Source organism: Cetorhinus maximus, chromosome 11 (genome assembly GCF_964194155.1).
Source record: "Cetorhinus maximus chromosome 11, sCetMax3.hap1.1, whole genome shotgun sequence".
NCBI lineage: Eukaryota > Metazoa > Chordata > Chondrichthyes > Lamniformes > Cetorhinidae > Cetorhinus > Cetorhinus maximus.
In genome coordinates, this window is record NC_135889.1 from 50,815,085 (window position 1) to 50,839,653 (window position 24,569).

Consider the following 24,569-nt stretch of genomic DNA (forward strand, 5'->3'; position numbering starts at 1 on the left):
TTCTCCTATATAAAGACAGATGGAGAGAGTGTGAGCAAGGTGCATGCCAGGCGAAATGAGAAGGATGGCAGGCGTGTGTGTGTGTGCTGAGTGGATCCATGGATGGGATGAGGAGCAATCTCCAGAGGAGATGAGGCCAGATAGAGATGTGAGGGTATGTGTGGGAGAATGAGTGGCAATGTCCTTTGAGCTGGCAGTAAGTGAGATGCGTGGTGAGCTCATGAATGAGTGAGTTGAGATTGATGAAATGGTTGATTTACACTGGTGGCACGGATGCGATCATTATTCCGTTTTCTGCACTGGATGACCGACCTCTTGTGTGCTGCGTTGGTACTGACCAACTCTACCACTGCCTCCTATGCCAGAGGGTGAGACTGTTGGGCCTCCTGCGGCCAGAGTGGGGCTAGAAGACATTGTGTTGGGCCTCCACGGCGTCCAGAAGGTGTCCCAGGGATGTGTCACTGAATGGGGGGCTGCAATCTTCCTGGCTTTTGGGGCGATGTCTTCAGCGGAGCAGGCTTGGGCTGCAAGCATTGAGAAATGTGCACGTGACTGCATTTTAAATGTGGCGCCTGCCGTGAGGAAACGGCGAGGTCACGGCGTGATTGGCCAATCGGGGGATCTGCCGCCAGGAATCCAGAATGTTTCCCATGACTGCATAAGTTATGAGACAGGAAGGGGAAGGTATGGCGCAAAAACCCGCCATTGCGCGAAAACCCGCCATTGCGCGAAAACCCGCCATTGGGACCAGCGGGTAAAATGACTTTTTTACACCCGCAACTGCACTTTGTGCAAACCTGGGGTGATTCTGCCCCCAGAGTCCAGGGCCAGGTAAGTGTGGGTGGTCTCACAGGGAGGAGGGAAGGTGTGGTCTGGGGAGGTGGGGAGAGAGGGGCGGGGGTGTTGATAGAGAGGCTGGGGGGAACTGAACACCCACGGGGGGGCAGACTTTATAGTGTTGGGCTGGGGGCAAATGCTGTGGAAAGCAGGTTGTGGTTGTTGTTGAAGGAGATGCCCCACCCCACTTCCATCCCGAGGCCTGTGCAGATGACTTTACTCCCTGCTCCTGAACTCCCCCAGGCAGGAAATGGCCTTAAGTAGTTTCATAGAGTAGATTCATAGGCTCATAGATGTTTACAGCATTGAAGGAGGCCATTCGGCCCATCGTGTCCACGCTGGTCAACAAAGATCTGACAGCACTCATCCCATTTTCCAGCACTTGGCCCATCATAGCCCTGGAGGCTATGGCAATGCAAATGAATTAATTGGCCATTAATTGGCCAATTATCATTAATTGTACATGTAAGGGCCTCAACTGGGCCAAGGCGGGCTGGACGGCCTAGGCTTCGCCCGCCCCACCATAAAATTGCGGATAGGTCAAGGCAGGCGGGAGCGCAGTAAGGGGGCTTTCTGGGGAATTTTACAGGCCTCCCCTCCTCCCATCTGCAAACTTGCTGGCGGGGAAGCATAAAATTCTGCCCATGGTACTACTTCAAAGAAGAGTAGGGGAGTTATCCCAGTGTCCTAGCCAACATTTATCCCTCAATCAACATCACAAAAAAACAGGTTATCTGGTTATTCCCACACTGTTGTTTGTGGGAGTTTGCTGAGTGAAAATTGGGTGCTGCATTTCCTAAATTACATCAGTGACTACATTTAAAGTAGCACTTCATTAGCTGTGAAGCAAGTTGCAATGTCTGGCGGTCATGAAAAGCTCTACATAAATGCAAGTCTTTGTGTAAGCCGCCCCTGCACCCTCTCTAAGGCCTTGACATCTTTCCTAATGTGTGAGGCCTAGAATTGGACACAATACTCCAACTGTGGCCTAACCAAGTAATTTATAAAGGCTTAGCATAACTTCTTTATAAAGGTTTAATATAACGTCCTTAAAAATATTTACTAATGTAAAATAAGCTACTGACCATTTATTAAGGATCAATATTGAATGTAATTTGTTCAAATATAATAATGAAATCTTTGATGAAATTATAATGTACTTTGCTAAATGGCCACACTATGTAAAAACTGAGGCCTGAAATTTCATGCAGTTGGAGAGTCTCTCCAACCTGGCCTCCATCGTTTTTGTGGGGTGGGTAATATGGGGGAAGTTTCTAAATAGCACATCCATGTTTCCCACAGACAACTGCCCATATTGCATCCAATCATGTATGATTTTGGTGAGGTAGGTGTCTGAAACAAGAAGTGTGCAGTTTAGGCCAGGTAAGAGCAGGTCTGAACCTTGTGGATTCATTTGGGTATCCAGGACACTCTTTTGGAAAGGTAAGGTATCCCTTTGTATATGGTCCAGGAATTCCTTTGGGGGAGGTAAGGCACCCTTTGAGATAGGTTGGGATTGTTAAAATTAGACATGATTGTGTGGAAAAAATGCATAAGCTCATTGGAATGTCCAAGCTGACAAAGAACTGCCAAGATGTCAAAGAACTATCAATGCTGTCAAAAAACTGCCAAAACGCATTGGAACTGCCAAAGCTCATTAGAACTGTCAAAGCTTATTGGAACTGTCTAAGTTGTTAAAGGTTTTAACTCTGCTGGGCTTTAAATTTAAAAAGTTTGGAGATTTTAAAAATCAGTGCTTGATATTTCACTCTGTTTGTTGACATAAACCTGAGGGCTATCATTATAGATTTTGTGCTGCAAGGCTGATTTTACAGCATAACATTATCACAATGGTATGCCTGTCAAATGAGCAGTTTGATTGATATCTCCAAGGGGTTATCAAATAGAAGAATTTGTTTCCATAAGAAATTAGTTGAAGGAATTTCAATGTATTTTGTATCAGTGAGAGATGTTTTTAAATAGTGGTATCATCAATACACATAGCTTTATTTTATGTCAGCATGGCTCTTAGGGTTTGCCCATGGTGGGTGCTAGGTGAGTTGGCACATAGGAGTTAAGGGCAAAGGGTGATGGATGGGGGCATGGGTTGTCATAAGTTGGCACTAAGTTGGTATAAGGGCTATAAAGGGTCAGGGGGATGAGTGGGGCGTGGGTTGGCACTAGGGGTATGAGGGGCATAGGGTTGGGTAGAGGGGCATAGGGAAGTATAGGGGTCTGAGGGACTACAGGGAGTGGGTGGAGGAAGGAGGTGGTGTGGGTTGAGGCATGGGGAGTGTGTTGGGGGTGGGTGAGGGCTGTTTTTTTGCTTTGTTAATTTTTTAAAATAAATTCAATGAAGTGCCGGAGCACAGAGGCAGGCCTTCTGCACAGCCTGCCTCTGCATCTGGCAGCCTCCGCACTCGTTCCAGGGGTGGAGGGCCCGACTTCTAAGCCAGCCATTCCCCCCACCCCCTCCCCTATCACCCCCCACACCCCATCGCCCCCGCCCCATAGCCCAGCATAAAAATCAGCCTTTCGGGACTATTTTTCCTGAATTGGGTCGGCAGAGCCAGGAAATGACAAGTCTCTGCTCTCCCGACCAGGACCGAAAATAAGCACCTGAATGTAGAACTACAATCACTGACACAGCCCATCACTAAAAAAAAAATCAGATAGAGAATTGTTCAATTGAGTATTGAAGCAAAATGTAAGTGAAGCAATGTGTTATTGATGAGGAAGCATATATTCAATTGTCTTTCGTTTTGCAAAAATATATACTGGAGTAGATTGCATATTTGATGTTGGGGAGAAACTTGTTCACATAGCAGTGCTTCTGATATCAATGAAGAACACTGTAGATCAATACAGACTATGCAAGTTGTATCCCACAGCGCTGCTTGCCCTCAGGAAATCCAAGTGAGTTTGCTACGCAAATGAATTCCTTTCCCTATCTGTCCAAATTCCGCCTGCACACAATAAACCAGTTTTTTGCTCATCACATTTGATGAATCACAAGCTGTGACATCATGTGAGGATTACATTTCAGAGTAAAAAATTATTTCAATTAAGCTAAATTTTGTGCGAAATACAAATGTAATCCTGATATTTTGTGCAATTTATGCAGCTCCAAGTTTCAGCTAAATTAAGGTGGTGCCTGAAGTCAATTGGCACTGAAGTTTAACCCGATTACTCCTTAGTGTGCTTTAATACATTTAAGTGGAATTTTTATGACCCTTTCTACCTACATATTATTAATATTGTCATGGAAAACTGAAGACATGCATAATAGTTAATCAATTTGTAGCTTTGACACTTTGACCTTGAAAAATAATTTCGCTTTGAGACATATACCTCTGCTTTTCACTTAAAATGGTAACATAAAATCGTGGATAACTTTCCTCCGTCTGGTGATTGCAAAGATTTGTGATAGGATTTTTCTTTTAATCTCATCCACAATTCTGACTAGATTTTAATCTATTTCATTGAATTCATAATGTTTGTATTATTTTATGTATTGCCTTAGATCAAAATAAATTAATCCCAAGCTTCACTGTCAATGCTCCCCCAGCCAAACAGGCAGGCACGTTGGGAAACAAGGAAAAGGCTTAAGTGTTTGAGGGAAATGAATCATTCTGAAAAATTCGATATAACCTGAAAACGAAGGCAGACTGTAGGTTTTAATGAAGCAAAACCATTTATTATCAGCACAATAATTATGAAATCTCTTGGGAATTGGAATTCATTAGTTCAATTTGAATAGAACCATACCTTCAAATCACAAATAGTCCACATTTTGCTATCTCATTTTTTTTAAATGCATCTTCCTTTCTTTATTTGGCAATCTTTAAATTTTACACTTAACAATTTCAATGGACATTTTAGAACAATGAATTATAATGAAACAGAAAAGAATGAGTTTGGTCCAATTTTAGAGTGAGCATGAAACTTTCAATAGGTAACTAAGCAGAGGGGATTTTCTGTGCATGGTATATTGCTATGAGTGCGAGGTTTTATAAAATGGTTGTGTTTGAAACGGTCTCTTTGATTCCATGGAATAGTGAAGAGGGACATTTGATTTCCTGTTCATTCTGCCCGATGTTAAACCTGTGTGACCTGGCTTCCATGGAGACCAGGGGCCCAGGTCAAGTCCGATTGAAACCCAAGCACCAGCTTACACATCTGAACACAAAGGAAAGAGCAGCTGATCTAGCTACTTGCAGACTTACTGGGCAGAATTTTCCATTTATGAGACTAAGCGCGGTGGTGAGCGGTTTCAGCATCGTCCACCCCATTGGCAGGAATGGCGGGAACTCGCGCCCGATTCCACGCTTGGAAGCTCATTTATTATGCACAGGCGAGTATCGGGCTGAATCACCTGGCAAGTCATGAGCTGATTCATCTGCCTGTCGTCAGCTGTCAGGGTTGAAGGTCCAAGCATCATATTTAAAGGCCAGTCCAACACATAATCTCACTCTCTCTAGCCCACCTAACTTCAGGACACATGCAGAGATGTCTTCCGGCCACAAGAAGAAGACTGAAAGCCTCAAGAAGGCTGCACCCCGTTTCACCCACTAGGCCCCCCACACCTTGATCAGAGGAGTACAGGCACACAGGCATATCCTGTATCCCAGGGATGGCTCCAGGGAGCACAGCAGCCTCACCTCTCTGGCCTGGGAGGCTGTCGCAGAGCAGGTCAGTGCACGATATGCCATCCAGTGCAGGAAGAGGATGAATGATCTCATCCGCTCTGCCAGGGTAAGTCGTCCTTCAATTTTCTCCAATATCAAGCTCACATCATGGCATCACGCACTGAAACAGCTTCTCCCTTCAGGGATCTCACGCAACCATCAGCGGGGGGTCAGATATCAACACAATCTCTCACCGAGAATTTCACGTCACCACCATCCCATCTATCATGTTGCTCACACTCCATCCTCTGGCCCTTCTGGGGAGGGCTCACCACACACAGGGGACATGCACCTCACCCAACCTCTGCTCCATCCCTTCTCATCACATGTCTTTCTTTCTCTTCATACAGGCCAAGCTGGCACACAACAGGCATGAGAGAGCGCAGACCAGGGGAGGGACGGCCAACATCATCGCCCTCAGTGAGTTTGAAGGGGCTGCAGCCGAGCTGGCTGGGGAGGGCAGGGATCACTCCTGTGGGGAAGGAAAGATCAGCCTCTCCCAGCAACTTAGTGCGGATCACAGTTCCATCACTTCATCAAATCCTGACATTCACAGTGAGTCACGTGCAGTCTTATCTAGCTCATGCTCATTAACTGAAACTCTATTTTCTATTCTCTAGGCACCAGCTGATGGAGGCCCCCAAGGCAGTCCAGCACCACCAGGTTAAGTCCCCAGACCATGTCCAAAGAGGAAGCTCTGGAAGAACTGTCACGGCGCTCACACACACCCTCCACCAGCTCAGAGACACACACGTCAATGGGGCACAGATATAGATTAGGCTCAGGCTCACTTTCTGAGGAACACCTCACTGACACGTCCCCACAGCAGTCAGAGGCAGGGAGAGCCCAGTTCTCCAGTGCTCAGAGGGCTGCTGGAAACCAGCCACCTGCTCAGTCTGAGTCAGATGATGAGCCTCTGGAAGTAGCAGCTAACTCAAGGCTGGAGATGCAGCAACAGGCGGCAGAACACCAGGCAGAGATTTGACCGTCATTCAGCAGACAAGATTGAATGATGGAGGAGTCAGTCCGTGTTCTGTCCGATGTCGTGGCTCCGACATGCGAGCGCCTCGAGCTCACCACGGGAAAGGCTGGCGACCACCATGAAGACCTTGGTCCAGCATGTCTTGCCAGATTTGCACTCAGCCCTGCACTCCATGGCCACACACCCTGTTGGGCACTATCTAGATGTAGGCGACACGGAGATGAGGCACTTTGACCTCCCTCCGGGTGCACCATCTCCTGCAGGAGTCAGGGCAGGGCCCTCGGGCAACCACAGGGAGAATGAGCATCATCCAGACACTCCTGGGGCCTCCTCTCAGGACACTCCAAGGGAGTGCAGTACTCACAGCCCCCTCTGCCTGTGACCCCATCCACTCCAGATGCTCAGACCAAAGTTGCTTCTGCCCCTGAGTAGGGGACCCTTATCAGGCTGGGGCCCTCCAGGCCTTGGGTCACCAGAGGACGTCCGCCAAGGTCATCACAGACATCAGGGCGTAGCAGTCAGCAGGCTGCCTCCACCTCTGCTGTGGATGTCAGGGCTGCACCCAGGAGTAGCAGTAGAGTTAGGAAAGCTAAGAAAAATTGACGTCCCTTTTGAGTCACGGGTGTGCTATACATGTAAAGAAATTGCACTTTTGTGAATACATTTGATGGTTATGTGAATGTTTTGGGCAACTGAAGGTGTTGTGATTTTGTTCTTTGGATTTCAAGGTTTAGCCATCCTCCCAGTCAGTGATAGTGTCTCACTGTGAGATTCGCATTCCTGATGTCAACCTCAGTTGAACTAGTCTCCGTGCCCTTGAGTGATGTCAGGAAGACGTGTTTAAATCTTTGTTTGAAGTGTGTGATGTAAGCGTTTCTCACCCTTATTCCCCAAGGAACACCATTGAGTGAGGGCAGCCGATCAGCATTGATATTCTCGCACCATTTGTGTCTCCTCAGTGGCAGAAGAAAAGACATGCACGGGAGGAGGAGATCCCTAGGCATGTCCACATCCCAGTCGCAGCAGTGTTTGCATCATTAGATGGCGGTGAAGATGTCAAGTCTCCTCTCCCATCACTCTTGTTCCTAAGTGGACTCTCAGATTCCAGAGTGAGCTCACTCACAGGGCCCCACAGACCAAAGCAGAGATCATGGCCTGGCGATTCATGAGGCCAGAACGCGCAAGTGTGAATGTGGGACTTGTTCTCACTGCAAGTGGGTGGACATCTCCTGAGATGAAAGTAAATGACATTGAGTGCTAGGAGAGATGTGATCAAATGCCCTCACTTAACTTTACTCTTCCTGGAACTTGTCAGCAATTAACGTATCACGGGCATGTCTCCCACATCTTCCTTCCTCCATGGCGTGATCGCGCTCACACTGACCCTCTGCAGCCTCCTGAGGTTCCTGGGCCACCGGATTGTCATCCTCCAATGAGCTCGCATCCTCCTCCATGCCTACCTCTGTCAGGGAGTCACCTCTTTGCGTAGCCAGATTGTGAAGGGTACAACACACACTGTGATGATGCAGGAAACCCTGTCGGGAGTGTATCGTAGTGAGCCACCTGAGCGGCCCAAGCATCTGAAGCACAACTTTCAAAGCCCTATGGTCTGCTCTATAAGGGAATGTGTGGAGCTGTGAGCAGCATTGTACCTCTCCTTGGAAGGACCCTGAGGGCAACACACCGGTGTCATCAGCCAGTGTTTCAGTGGGTACCGCTTATCCCCAACAGCCATTCCTGCAGATGTAATAGCCCCTCGAAAATCTCAGGCACCTGGGATGACTCAGGATGTAGGAGTCATGGCAACTCCCAGGGTACCGTGCACAATCATGTAGTATGTGCTTCTGGTGATCACAAACCAGTTGTACATTGATGGAATGATAGCCCTTGCAGTTTGTAGACATTAGGGCCTGCTGCCATGGAGTCAGTATAGCCACATGGGTGCAGTTTATTGCACCCTGCACTCTTGGGAAGCCTGAGATGGCAGCGAAGCCAATAAATCTCACAGCCTGGCTATCTTCGTCCAGAGAAAACTGATAAATGATGGGCCTTCCAGTAAAGAGCATCTGTGACATCCTTTATGCATCAATGTATTGAGAACTGAGAGACGCCACACAGGTCCCCTGTTGATGCTTGGAACTACCCAGATGCAAAGAAATTTAGCCCTGTGGTCACCTTTAAAGCCACTGGCAGGGGATACCCTCCAACTCCACATGGTGCCAAGTCTTCACAAAGAATGCGGCATATGTGATGTACCAGAGCTCGGGACAAGCACAGACATGCACGGCATTGCCTCTCACTCATTTGTAAATAGGAGACTCTTCCATAATAAACCCTAAGTCTGGCAATTTGCCTCCGTGGTCTGGGTCTCTCCTCCTGACACCCCTGTTCATGCTCTGGCTCCGCTTGACCGTGTCCCTCCTGCTGGAGCAGCGCACTGAGTCGCCTCTCCCTCCTTTGCCTCCTCCATTGCATTAGGACCCCGACAAAGGCAGCATTGAGCCCCGGATCCATATCTGCTTTTCCTTCTCTCTGAAAGGAAACATTGAAGACATTAATGATTCAAGGGGCAAGAAAGTGAAGCTCAGTTGATGAAACATATGGAAACTGTAAGGCACAAGCACACACACAAAGTGACCAAGATGGTGTCGCAGATACATCACATCTTGAGCTCTGCAGGGGATGCGAAGATTTAATTGAGATGAGTGACCCAACCTAGCTCTGTGCTCCAATCTCTGATTAATGACCAATCAGTTGTTCATGGTCAATGAGTGGATGTCCTTTGGCTCGTTAGGAATGTCAAATCTGGTGAACACGTGACAGGCCTTCATTGATGAAATGCCATATAGGATACAGCTGTACCTCCTTCACTATTGCCTGCATTCCCAAATTCTACATTCCTGTGTGTTACTCTTGAAATGCAGCGACTGTGATGTGGAGCCACTGAGTTCTGAGTAGCCCTTTGACAGTGCAAATGAAGCCATTGGCTTTCAGTGGCTTTCATCCCAATGAGGTCTTCCTCCTTTCTGTCTGAGTAGAGTCCTGTTCACTCTTGCAGCAACAAGAAGTTAAAGGGTGACCCCAGAAAGACCTACTTGTGTTCACCCTTCCCCCTCACTGCCATTCCACAGCCTTCCTTCCCCTTTGTCCACCTTATATTCACCTACCCCACCCTCGCCTCACAGCCCACCCCCAGTTGAAGTGTTAGTTTCTGAAAGTGGAGTTCTGCCTGACTACCACTGAACAGTGGTACAACAGTCTGGACAACAGTCTCAGTCACTCAGGACCCCTGCATTCCTCAACGCCGGCAGTACTGGTCACTGTCTGAAAGTGGAAGCCTGCATGAGCACCGCAGCACAGTGGTGCCCTTCGGTACAATGTAGGCAAAGAGCAGGAGCAGACCAGCCCTACAGCCCCAGCAGTGTGGCATTCATTTCAACAAGACCAGTGCAATGCTACAGCAGGTAGGTTAAGTATGTTCCACTCACCTTGAAGTAACAAGCGAACTGAGGTCCAACTTGTGCATGGGCCACCCCTTTTCAAACGGGTTTAAAGCCAATGTAACTCCCCGCTGGCATGATTGTCAAGATTGGAAGGCGTGACAAGATTCCAGTGAGCAGCTGTTTCAATGAGCATTCATGAGAAGTTAATGAATGCAAATGGCGTTCATGTCACTAGTTGGCGGGATAACCGACCCGCCATAAACCCGCAATCAGGAGAATTGCAAACTGCTTTTACGCCGGCAGATTTCCAACTTTGTGCATGCTGCTGGATTCACCGCTCCTGCCCGTCACAAAACCTGGCACAAGCAGAATGGGAAAATTCCGCCCACTGCTCAGAGACCCTGGACAGAGAGAGAGAGAGTCCTGAGAGAGAGAGGCATAAAACTAGCAGCTGTTGTGAGCAGCAGGTTAAAAGGCTGTTCTCTGTTACCCACCAGGCAAAATGCAGATGGAAGCACAATCTCTAGTTGAAGAGACGAGACCAATAGAAATTTAAGGACATTGGAAGATTCACTCTGGAAGAAGGAGTTGCTGGATTGACCTTGCTGCTGGAAGTCAATTTAGGGATTTTCAGAAAACTGAGGGAAATGACTTACAAAGTCACTGAATTTAATGACTCAGTGAAATAGGGAGAAGCAAACCTCTTGGAATATGGGATTAAATTTGGACTGATTCTTGTAAAGACTACAATTCGGCTGAGAGTGCAGTGTAACGTATAAACTCAGCGTGGGGTTTTTGTTCATGTTAGAAAGTTAAAGGCGGTATCTTTTCTGTTGTTTAGTGTATCAGTTTCCCACTAAGTGATGTCTAGTCAATATTGCTTTTAGTGTGTTTGTTACAGTAAAGGTCTTAAAATGTGAAATTGTGTTGTGTGATCCTTTGAGTCAGTCACTGGAAATTCAAACCTCTATTTAAAAGTTAGTGGTCTCTACAGGGATTGTAATAATTGGGAGCTCTTGCAGGGTACAAATCCAAAGGCTGAAAATGAATACACTGGAATTTTCCAGAGCTTAGATGAACAAGATTTCACAGGTACTTTTACTGTATTCATTTACATGTTGATATGGTCATTTCTATTACTCAACTGCTTCTGGAGAGAGATGATTTTTCTGTGAATGCTTTGCATCACTTAAAGGTCAATTTGAAGACGGTGGCAGAGGAGTTAGGAGTAGATTTAAAAGTAGGGGCTAAAAAGGAAGAGATTGTTGAAGATAAAAGAGAAATACTGCAGATGCTGGAAATCTGAAACAAAAACAAAAATTGCTGGGAAAAGCTCAGTAGGCCTGACAGCATCTGTGGCGAGAAAGACAGAGTTAACATTTCGCGTCCGTATGACTCTTCTTCAGAACAGATTGTTGAAGTATTGATTCAACACCTAAACCTTGAGGAAGAAAAGAATAATCCTAATAGCATGCAGGTTGAGTTAACTAGAATTCAATTACAAATAAAGCAACTGGAATTTGAGCAAGAGAGAGACATGAAATGCTTGAATTTCAAAGGGTAAGAGAGGAAAATGAAAGAGAAAAGGAAAAAGAATATTTTGAACTTGAGTTTCAAAGAGAAAGCGAAAAGGAAAAATTAGAAAGGGAAAACCTTGAATTCCAGAGGGAAAAAGAAGTGAGGAAATTTGGTCTCTGCAAAGAGAAGCTTAGATTACGCAAACAAGTGGTGACAGGAAAACATGATGATGGACTAGATTTATCTCCTCATTTTGATTTGGCAAGGAAGATTCGCTTAGTGCCTAAATTCAGTGAGGAAGGAGTTTAAATGTATTTTGTGTTATTTGAGAAAATTGCTAAAAAGCTGTAATGGCTGAAAGAAAATTAGATGGGTCCGAATTTCATGCTCCCCACCAGTGGGTTTTTAGACCCCACCATCCGAAAAATTCAGGCCTAGGTCTCTTGCTGGAATGTCTCTCTGGCATGAGTATGATCTACGTGCTTATGGACGATTCTATCTCCCACTTGTACTTGGTAAGATAGTGGACCAGCCTCTGAAACATTGGCTCCAGGAGCCTAAGAGGGACAACTACCAAAGTTTTGCACGAATACCATGTCACCTACAGTGAATGTGTGAGCTTTGCTGTGTATGTCGTGGTTCAATTTTTGATTACTCTGATTACGCTCTACCTTGCCCTCTAAATTTGGAAACACCAGGTGTAACCATGTATATAGGCAGCATATCATCAATAATTCAGAGGGTGTTGAGCCTGGAGTTGAATGTGGTGTTGTACGATAGCTGAAAAGAAAGTGGGAAAGTCGAGATTCCAAGGTGCCTTTTGATAGCTTTTTCATACCCGACTCAAAAGTCTGTACTGCCCTCTTGGCTAGACCGTTAGATGAGGGGCTGTTTTAATTTGTCAGATTCCATTCAGCTCCATAAATTTCTGAAACTCTGTGCTGGTAAAAGCAGTTCCATTATCTGAAACGACAATTTCAGGTGGCCATGTGTGCTGAAACCGTGACATAGTTTCTGTATAGTCACATTTGACGTTGGCGACTTGACTTCATATTCACCCATCCATTTTGGAATGTTCATCTACAATTAACAAGAACATGGCACCCAAGAATGGTCCTACACAATCGATATGTAATCAAACTTAGACCAGGCCATTCCCATTGATGCAGGAGAGCCGGAACAGGCAACTTCTGTTGTTGCTGACAGTGTAGACAGTGCTTGACCAAGTTTTCAATGGGCAGAATTTTGCCCTTGATGGCCGAACGGGTTCCACTGGCTCAGCAGTGGGCGGGCAGCCGATCGCCGCCGCTGAAATGGGCCCCACCGCCATTTTGAGTGGGCGGGCCAATTAAGGCCTGCCCAGCGGGTCGCCCGACAGGAAGCGCTATGCGCTTCCTGTGCTGGGCGGGGAGGGATTCCCCAACTGTCAAAGTGTGCTCTTTCGTGCATGCACGCGAAAGAGCGCACATCTCCCTGAAACTAAATGCTGTGTCAGGGAGAGTGCTGACAGTGTTATAAACTTAAAAAATGGAAAAATTTAAAAATTATTAACATGTCCCCCTCATGTGACAATGTCACACGAGATGGGACATGTTAATAAATATCACATAAAGTTTATTAAAGTTTTTTAAACCCTACATGAAACCTCATCCCGCCAGTGGATGAGGTTTCATGTTTTTTCAGAAGCCCGCTGGGGCTCCTGGCCTGCCCGCCAACCTTAAGGTTGGACAGGCAGGGCCTTTAATTGGCTTAATTATCCTGTCAATGGCCTCAATTGGCCATTGACAGGTCGGGGGGCGGACAGCTGATCTCGCTGTCCGCCCGCCTTCCTGAATATTTAAATGGGGTGCGATGACGTCGGGGGTTCCCCCTGACATCATCCCACGTCATTTTCACATCGGCGAGCAGGCCCTGCACCCAACTCGCCGACGGAAAAGTTCTGGCCAATATCTCCATCAATGCCTGGCCACCATAAACATCTTCGCGCAAGCATTTTCATTTTGATATGCCCGGTTGGGCACTATGGAGTTCTGTCAAGAGCGGCTCTCTGCCTTGTGGTGGGACCACTACCCTTGACCCCCACAACAAATTTTGTCTTGGCAGCTCAATTCCATCTGTCTGACATGGAATTGTCTCAATTCTTCAGATATGGGCAAATTTGGCCATCCTTTTAAGACAAAGTCTCTGATTCTCGATAATGTGGATCTCTTGTTTGTCCATTTTCTAATTTGTTTTGCACACACAGGCGAAGAATCTAAGAAATTCAATAACAGCACTAATTCCTGCAGAATGGGACACGACTGAGTGCATCATTTGCAATGTGTAGGCCAGGACGGTACATAAAAGTAAACTGGTATGCAGATAATGTCAGAGCCCCTCGTTGTATCCTTGCTGATGCTATTGGCGGGATGGCCCTGTCCTCGCTGAATAAACCCGTTAGTGGTTTATGGTCCAACACAATGATGAAATGGCAACCATGCAGGTACTGATGGAATTTCTTCACCCTGAATACCACCAATAAGCCTTCCTTTTCTAGCTGGGATTAACCATTCTCGGCTGTGGAGAGGGTTCTTGAGACATAGCCAATGGGCCTTTCAGACCCATTTTCCATTTTATGGGATAACACAGCTCCCACCCCATAGGGAGAGGAATCACATGTTAATGCCAACTTTCTCGACGGGTCGTAGTGTACCAATAGACATGACATGTGCAACAATTTCTTTGCTTTCATGAAGACTTCTTCCTGTTGCGCCCCCCAAAGCCAACAGTGGTTCTTTTTTAGTAACGGGTGTGACGGTGCCAGCCCAGTTGATAGGTTTGGTAAGAAGTGGCTGTAGTAGTTGATCATGCCCAGGAAGGACATGAGTTCTGTTACATTGGATGGTGATTGTGCATCTTTTATTGCCTGAATTTTATCTCCTCCTATTTCCGTCAGATGGCCAGTAAGTCACCCTGCAGCTTTTCGCTTGCTGGGGCTTCCTCTTTAACCTTCAGACAGTTAGTTTGCATATGGGTTATGAGGTTGCCCACACCCCCTCAATGCCCCCCACCCCCACCTCCCCACCTTGTTTCAGTACCTGCGCTACAGACATGTCCTTGGTGGAGATGAACGGCCTTTGCTGTCCTGTTTGTCAACCAAGGAGGCAATGGCAGCTTTCTTTATAAAAGAGAGTGAGCTATTCCTATACTAAATTCCTAGGATTTTATCAAGTTATGATACAGTGATTTCTAACAGATCTTTCCGCTTTGAGAAGGAAATGTCCTTACTGACTTCTCACAATTGATTTTTAGGTAACCTAGTTATTTCTAAGCTTTGTGCTCCTTTCTCTAATTTCATGATCAAATGCCATAGATAACATTATAAAACTGCTCGAATTATCAGAATCAACACAGACACTAAGGATTGTGTGTGAACAAGACACGGCTTTAACAAGGACCAAACGAGCCCTGATAAATTCCTGTTGTTTCCCATCTTGCTCTGAGCTCTGCTGCCATGCTCCTGAATGATCTTTGCTTTGCTGCAATCCATTAGTGTACTGCGGATGCCGAATCTACTGTTCTCTACTCATCCTTCAGAACTCCTCCATCACCCTCCACCAAACTGTCTTGGACTGGTTCCTCAAGCTGCTGCTACTGCTCACAATCTGCGGTCTTCCCGGCCTCACAAATATTCCTTGGGCCCACTACTTCAACTTCATTGATTCTGTGGATTGACATTTCACCCTCCTCTGGATTTCACTGCTTTTGCTTCTTGGATTTTTCTTGCAATGCTCCTCACGCCTCTGATAGCCCACTGGATCCACTGGTGTGCACTACTTACATTTAGGTCATTTCACACCTTGGCAGGACCCCTGGAGCCTCTGCTGGCTCATGGATGACTCCCTGGGACCAGCTTGAAAAAGATAGCAATAGGCCTAAGAAAGCAACAGTAAGTCTCTTATTTCTGTTAATGGAGAACAGGGGAGTAGGAACCTCTGCTCCATCCAACTCTGCCCCATTCTTTTACCTTTGTAGGCCTTGGTCACTGCCCTCTGCACAAGCCAAGAAAGTTGAAAGCTTACTTGATTTTTTTTGGCCCTGCTACACCTTTAAAACTCTATGTGACCTTCTGCTGCAGCAGCAGCTCTCAGCATCTAAAAGGAACTGCCAGTCCACCATCTTACAGCAGATATTGCCATTTTCCAAGAAAATATTTGGACATCCTCTTAACTGACACAGCACTCTACCTATATTAAATAAATATGTCTCCTGAGATGAAAAACAAATTCCTGTTGAGCACCTGTGTGGTGACATATTCCAAATTCCAGGAAAGGTGTTTTGCAGAAGAGTGGCATGCACCCTCGTCATTTACAGAGCTCCCTGAGTTTGTCCCGCTGGGTTATTGGTACTTTGGAATGGCTCTTTGCTGCTCTGTTGGGGAGGGCGGGGGAGGGAGAAGGTTGTTGGGGGAGGGAGGCAGCAGCTGGTCTGGTTAAAGTGGCCAAATGACTCCACTGTTGAGAATAAAATGACACTGAACGCACTGCTTATGACCCTTGTGCAATAAACACTCCAGCATCAAGTAAGTACACTTCATCCAGGGTCAAACTGGCGGGAGTTCCATCAAAGTGTGCCATTGCTCCAGTCCTGCCTCCCATGCTGAAGGGACCGCAGCAGATGAAGTGCTCATGTTCCATTCCGCACTCCCCATCCCATGCCTGAATTTCAGAATGTGGCCTATAAAGGACAACAACCAGCTGAAACAGTTTTTAGGCTCTTATTTTTATCACAGACAGTTCTGTGATTGCAAATATATGCAAAAGAAAATAATTCCATCCAACTGCAGAGTAGGCCTACAGAACCGGACTTAGAAGCTTTAGTGCATGAATTGCATACTGTGAGATGTATGTGGCGAGGTACCTGGCAACTCAAGGTTTTGGCTATGTCCCAGCGAAGCAGACAATGAAATTGTGACAGCTCATGGCATGTCTTTGTGGTAGCTGAAATGGCCCTTTGGCATAAAGGCTGAAGGAGCTGGTGATCTCCAGTACGGCACATGTTGCATTGAAGAAAACAGGCATGTCTTGTTAATCATTGTCATACCTCACTCAGAACATCCTGGGTGTACCTAATCTCCTTCGCCCACCATGTTCAAATAGATTAAACATATGCTGACTGCGTAGTAGCAACGGAAAGTCCTGCATTTCCTCTGATCAGCACTCTACCTGTGCCTCCCCCCTCCACCCTCTTTCCCAAAGCATTAGTTAAATTGTCATCAGCATCAACATGACTGTGGCATGTTTTTATGAGTTGAATTGGCATTATGTATGATGTCAATTAGTTGTTTTGTTTTCTATGCTGTGGCCCTAGTATATCAACTTATCGCAGATCAATATTAATCTTAATAAAAAAAGAAATGCATACGTAATGAATAGAAACTATAGGCATTCTGCAATAAATGTGAGCAGTCTATTTAGTTGCTTTTCATTTGGCGATGAATTATTTCTTTGCAGTGCTGTCTTCTTTCACTTCAGGAATGAAAATAAATCTTCTCTGCGCCCTATATAAGCTTCAGTGGGCAAAGCTGCAAATAGCTGTCATTATTTGCAAAGCTGCACAACTTGCTCCCATCAAAAGTTTCCATTGCAACATTTTGCAGGTAATATTTGTGACCACTTGCCCTTCTTAATGAGAGAAAAGAAATTTAGGAAGGCAAGTCAACAAGTAAATTGGCCGGCAAAGTGGCTCACTCTGCCAGCAGCAGAACTTGACAGCATCAACTAAAAAATACATTTAAAGCTCCATCATAGCACAAGTAAGTAATGGCACAAAGGGCATACTCGGATGAGGCAATGGCGAAGTGGTATTGTCGCTGGACTAGTCGCTGGACCCGGGTTTGAATCCCACCACGGCAGGTGGTGGAATTTGAATCCAATAAAAATCTGGAATTAAAAGTGTAATGGTGATTGTTGATTGTTGTAAAAACATAACTGGTTCACAAATGTCCCTTTAAGGAAAGAAATCTGTTATCCTTACCTGACCTACATGTGACTCCAGACCCACAACCGCTACAAAGTCACAAAAAAGGAATGAAACCGGATGGACCAGCCAACATCTACCCAGGCACTGGAAACAACAATGGCAATCGCAGCCCTGTCAACCCTGCAAAGTCCTCCTTACTAACATCTGGGGGCTAGTGCCAAAATTGGGAGAGCTGTCTTACAGACTGGTCAAGCAACAGCCTGACATAGTCATCCTCACGGAATCATACCATACAGATAATGTCCCAGATACCACCACCCCCATCCGTGAGGTGGAGGTACAGTGGTATACAGTCGGGAGGGAGGGAGTTGCCCTGGGAGTCCTCAACATCAACTCCGGAGCCCATGAAGTCTCATGGCATCAGGTCAAACATGGGCAAGGAAACCTCCTGCTAATTACCACGTACCGCCCTCCCTCAGTTGATGAATGAGTGCTCCTCCATGTTGAATACCACTTGGAGGAAGCACTAAGGGTTTCAATGGGCAGAATGTACTCTGGATGGGGGACTTCAATGTCCACCACCAAGAGTGGCTCGGTAGCACAACAACTGACCGAGCTCTAAATGATATAGCTGCTAGACTGGGTCTGCAGCAGGTGGTGACGGAACCAACAAGAGGGAAAAGCATACTTGACCTCATCATCATCAACCTACCTACCACAGATGCATCTGTCCATGACATTATTGGTAGGAGTGACCACTGCACAGTCATTGTGGAGACAAAGTCCCACCTTGGCATTGAGGATACCTTCCATCGTCTTGTGTGGCACTACCGCTAAATGAGATAGATTTTGAACAGATCTAGCAACTCAAGGCTTGGGCATGAGGCGGTCTGGGCCATCAGCAGCAGCAGAATTGTACTCGAACACAAACTGTAACCTCATAGTCCGGCATATCCCCCACTCTACCATTACCATCAAGCTAGCAGATCAAGCCTGGTTCAATGAAGAGTGCAGGAGGGCATGCCAGGAGCAACACCAGGTATACCAAAAAATGAGATGTCAACTTGGTGAAGCTATAACACAGGACTACTTACGTGCCAAACTGCATAAGCAGCAAGTGATAGACAAGGCTAAGAGATCCCACAACCAATGGATCAGGCCTAACAGACCACATCCAGTCGTGAAGGGTGGTGAACAATTAATCAACTCTCTGGAGGAGGGGGCTGCACAAATATCCCTATCCTCAATGATGGAGGAGCCCAGCACATCAGTGCAGAAGAAAAGACTGAAGCATTTGCTACAATCTTCAGCCAGAAGTGCCAAGTATATGATCAATCTAGGTCTCCTCCAGAGGTCCCCAGCATCACCTCAGCCAATTTGATTCACTCCATGTGATACCAAGAAATGGCTGAAGGCACTGGCTACTGCAAAGGCTGTGGGCCCGGACAATATTCCGGCAATAGTACTGAAGACTTGTGCTCAAAACTTGCTGCGCCCCTAGCCAAGCTATTCAAAAACAGCTACAACACTGGCATCTAACCGGCTATGTGGAAAATTGCCCAGGTATGTACTGTACACAAAAAGCAGGACAAATCCAACCCAGCTAACTATTGCCCCATCAGTCTACCCTCCATCATCAGTAAAGCAATGGAAGGGGTCATCAGCAGTGCTATCAAGCAACACTTGCTGAGCAATAACCTGCTCACTGATGCCCAGTTTGAGTTTTGCCAGGGCCACTCAGCTCCCGACCTCATTACAACCTTGGTTCAAATATGGACAAAAGATCTGAACTCCTGAGGTGAGGTGAAAACAACTGCCCTTGACATCAGGGCAGCATTTGACCGAGTGTGGCACCAAGGAACCCTAGCAAAACTAGAGTCAATGGGAATCAGGGGGAAAGCTCTCTGCTAGTTGGAGTCATATCTAGCACAAAGGAGGATGGTTGTGGTTGTTGGAGGTCAGTCCTCTCAGCTCCAGGACTTCATTGCAGGAGTTCCTCAGGGTAGTGTCCTCAGCCCAACCACCTTCAGCTGCTTCATCACTTTCCTTCCATCATAAGGTCAGAAGTGAGGATGTTCACTGATGATTGCACAGTGTTCAGCACCATTCATGACTCCTCAGATATTGAAGCAGTCCATGTCCAAACGCAGCAAGACCTGGACAACATCCAGGCTTGGGCTGACAAGTGGCAAGTAACATTTGCACCACACAAGGGTCAGGCAATAACCATCTCCAATAAGAGAGAATCTAACTATTCCCTTTGACATTCAACGGCATTACCATCACAGAATCCCCCACTATCAACATCCTGAGGGTTATTATTGACCAGAAACTGCACCAGCCATATAAATACTGTGGCTATAAGAGCAGGTCAGAGGCTAGGAATCGTGCGACAAGTAACCCACCTCCTGACTCCCCAAAGCCTGTCCACCATCTACAAGGCACAAGCCAGGAATGTGATGGAATACTCACCACTTGCCTGGATGAGTGCAGCTCCAACAACACTCAAGAAGCTTGACACCATCCAGGACAAAACAGCCCGCTTGATTGGCACCACAACCACAAACATTCACTCCCTCCACCACTGACACACAGTAGCAGCAGTGTGTACCATCTACAAGATATACTGCAGGAATTCGCCAAGACTCCTTCGACAGCACCTTCCAAACCCACGACCACTACCATCTAGAAGAGCAAGGGCAGCAGATAGATGGGAACACCACCACCTAGTAATTCCCCTCCAAGTCACTCACCATCCTGACTTGGAAATATATCACCGTTCCTTCACTGTTGCTGGGTCAAAATCCTGGAACTCCTTTCCTAACAGCACTATGGGTGTACCCACACCACATGGACTGCAGCAGTTCAAGAAGGCAGCTCACCACCACCTTCTCAAGGGCAACTAGGGATGGGCAATAAATGCTGGCCCAGCCAGTGAAGCCCACATCCCATGAATGAATTTTTTTTTAAATTACATCTGGTAACACTTTACACTCAGACAGCTGCCTCTTTATTGAGCATCCCACTATATTACACTGCATTAAGTACTATGCATGTATAATATATATATATTTTCCTCATACTGCACAATCAAATGTATAGACAGCTCTGCCTAGTGTTTCTAACTTTGAAAGTAGAGTGGGAAACTAAGAGGCTGACTTGGATAAAGTTTGGCCAAAGCTCTAAAAACAGTGACTTGAAAATGAAAATATCAGAAACAAATGTTAAAACACATCATACGACATCGCTCTGTCTGTAATTTTAACTGGGATGTTAATGGCCAGAATTTTTTGCTCTGCGTGCGGGTGTGTGCCCGATATGCTCGAGTGTAAAATGGCGTGCAATATTTCGGTTGGCAGGTGCACGCAGGAGTTGGCAGTGTGCCCGCTAACAATTAAGCAGCCTATTAAGGCCCTTAACTAATTAATTGAGTTCAATTTTTCACTGCCTGTCCAATCGTTTGGTTGGCGGGTGGGAGAAAAGGCCAGGAGACCTTTGCACTTTTGGCGAAACCTCATCCACGGGCGGGATGAGGTTTTGACCAGTGATTCAAAAAAATACTTTTGCACTCCTATTTAACATGTCCCTGCTCATGTGGCAGAGTCACATGAGGGGACATGTTTTCATTATTGTTCATTTCTTTACTTTGAATGCTGAAAATCTCCAGGCTTCTGCTGCGCGCACCCGCACACATGTGCAAACTTCAGCATTACTTGGCCAGCCAGCATGAAATCGCGGTCAGGGCCCAATCGGGGATGGCAGTCACCTCTCCCTGGCCCACCCGCCGCGTCCACCCAACGAGGGCAAAATTCTGTCCGATGTGTTTATTTTAAATTGGTGAAGGTTTCCACTAAATTAATAGAAAATAAATTTCAATCAAATGTGTTATACCTTTGTGAATTAGTGTCACTGACTGTAATTTCTAGCTTTGTGTAAAAGATGTGGATATCTATAAGTGTCCCAAAATAATGACCATTTTCATTTTCATTCTCAGCTTTAAATATGCTTGTGTTGTTCTCTGGAAGTTCTAGCAATAAAACCTGTAGTATTAACATGTTAAACTGGATGCATCAGGTAATAAAATGTTTGCAAAGCCTTTTAGGATTGCACCATCTACTCCAATCTAAGTCTCAATACTGTTAACACATCGGCAGGGGACCAAATGTTCACTCTCTTTGGGTAGAAAGGCGCAAATAATTGTAACTCTTACAGTTTGATTGTGTATTTGTTACTGGATTGATTCAAATCTCTGTCTAGTTCAGAACTTGCAAGATTAAAAGAGCTGTGACTGAAGCCAAAATAGTAGCACCATGTTCAGCTCACGGAGTACTGCTTCAGCAGGGCACTTGCTTAACTCTGGGAATTTAGTTCAGCGCAGTGATGGAATGGCTGCTGTTGAGGAGTTTTTAAGAACAAGGATTGGTCTGATTGGTCTGAGAGAGGGAATGAGACACAGAGAGACCTGACAGCTGAAGTCTAGGGGTATTAATTAGTTAAGCAGAGAGGTGATTGGTTGGTGAGTTTTAAGGTTTCATTATTTCTCTAAATTCGGACAGTAGTTTAAATTAGGACCAGGAAAGTGTAAGTAGTGTATTAGATTTATAGCTTAACTAGTTAAACTACTTGATATAACCACAAATAATCATTGAATACAGACTTTAATTTATTAAATAAATAAAGTAAGGCTAGTCTAAGACATAGCAGACCAGGTTGTGTGTCTGGAATGCAGAATCTGGGAGTTTGTGGACATTGAGACTGTCCTGAGCAAACACGTCTACAGGAGATGTCTCCATCTCGAATCTCTCCAGCTCAGAGTGTGAGTTGGAGACACTAACACTTAAGGGAGGGAGGAGGAATTTCTGGACAGTTTTATCCAAAATACAGTCACATCTCAGGGGAAAACACAGGTTCAGGAAAGGAAGGATGTGACTGATAGGGAGCGGGGTGGTGGGGATTTAGGAGAGGTTGAGAAGGAAGTCCCGCAGACAATAGTCCTGCCAACAGGTGCAATGTACTCGCTACCAGTGAGGACAAAGAGAAGGAATGCATGGGCGACAGCCACAGTGTGGACCAAGACACCCTGACTCAGGAGGCTGTCCAGGGTTGGGGGAGTGCAGAGGAAAGAGCAGAGTAAAAATGTGTTAGTAATAGAGTACTCTATAGGGAGATAGTTAGCATCCTCTGCAGCCAAGTAAAGAATCCTGAAGAGTGTGTTGCCTACTCAGTGTCAGGATAAGGGATATCTCATGGTAGTTGGAGAGGAACTTGAAAAGGGAGGGGGTAAATCCTATTGCCATGATCTATGTTGGAACAAACGGCATAGATAGGAGCAGGGAGAAGTTCTGTTGAAAGACCATCAGAAGTTAGGCTCTAAATTAAAAAGCAAGACCTCGTGGGTAATAATCTCTGAATTATTGCAAGAGCCACATGCAAATTGGCATCAGAGCAGACAGACCAGGAGAATTAACATGTGGCTAAATAGTTGATGTGGCAAAGTGGGCTTACTTTTCATGAGACCCTGGCAACAGTTCTGGGACAAGAAAGAATTGTACCAATATGATGAACTGAGATGGAACCCATTTCTGAGTGGAAAAGGTAAATAGCGACGTGGCAAAGACTGTAAATTAGTAAGGGGTGTGAAGGGATCTAAAAGAAATGTAAGCAGCATGAATAGAAACCAAACAGGGTAGGAGAACGTAGGAAAGAATAAAGTAAGGGAGGATAGTGATGGCAAGAGAATAAATAGAGTTATAGAATGAGAGTTTAAAAAGATGGTTAAAAATAAAGTGAGAGGAAACCCTATTAAAAATGAGTTAAAATATCTGTACAGCAATGCAACAGTGGCCATAATAAAATAAGGGCAGTCATATGTTGGGAGGAACCAGATATAGTAGGGATTACTGAGACATGGCTACACGAAAGCCAGGACTGGGAATTAAACATTGCAGGGTATAAGGTCTTTAGAAAAGATAGAGAAAGGTGAAAAGGGAAATGGAGTAGCTGTGTTTATTTGGGATAAAATATTGGCAGTAGGAATAAAGGTGCAGCTATCAGCAAGATAAAAACAGAATCCATATGGATAGAAGTAAAAGATAATAAAAGATCAATCACGCCATGGTATGGTATGTTATGGTGTGTATGGTATAGTATGTGTGCTCTGTCCAAATGCAGGTCCTTGGCTCATTGTCTGCTCATGTTTCATCTTGAGAAGTATAGTCTAAAGACCAGCTGATAGTAGAATGAGGTGGAGGCAAAAATATACAGATTATTTAGGAAACTGAGTAAAAAACATAGAATAATAGTCATGAAAGATTTCAACTAGCCTGATATTAATTGGACACAAGAGGTAGGTAAAGGCAACAAGGGAATGAAGTCCCTACGATGTGTTCCTTTCTAATTGAATATGTAACAAAATCTAACAAGTGAAGATTCACTATTAGATCTAGTAATGAAAAGTGAACCAGAGCAGATAAGGGAAGTATAAGTAAGGGAGCATCTAGGCAATAGTGAGCATAATATAATATGCTTTAAGATGATGATAGGGAAGGACGAAAGTATGATGAAAACCAAGTTAATAGATTGGATAAAATCTAATTGTTGTGGGAATAGAATTTGGGAAATAAAATGGGCAACTATATTGGCAAACAATGATGTAGAAAAACAATAGGAAACATTAAAAATGGCATTCAGAAGAGTGTAAGAGAAATATATTCTGCTAAAGCGAAAGAAAAAATAAATACTGGTGGGACTCCTTAGAACAATAAAAACATAAGGGAACAATTGGTGATAGATTTAGATAAGAAAATATGTGAAAAGGCTCGAATGGAGTGTAAACCCGAATGACCTGTTTTTGTGCTGTAAATATCCTGTGTAATAGCCAAACACATGTATGAATCATATTCAGCCTGTAGAGTTACTGATCCAAAGACTATTCTGGCAAGGTATGTGTTGCAAACCTAAAGGATAAATGTGTACAGTTGTAACCACCTAATACACTAGAAAAGGAGGAGTTAGGTGCCATGTTTTGCTCTTTTATTGCTGTAATGATACATAAAATTTGTTTCCCAAGCAAACATTGGTAAATAGAGAAACAGGTTTACACATTTCTTCCTTTTCTCCTGCAAATTTTCTCCACTCCCC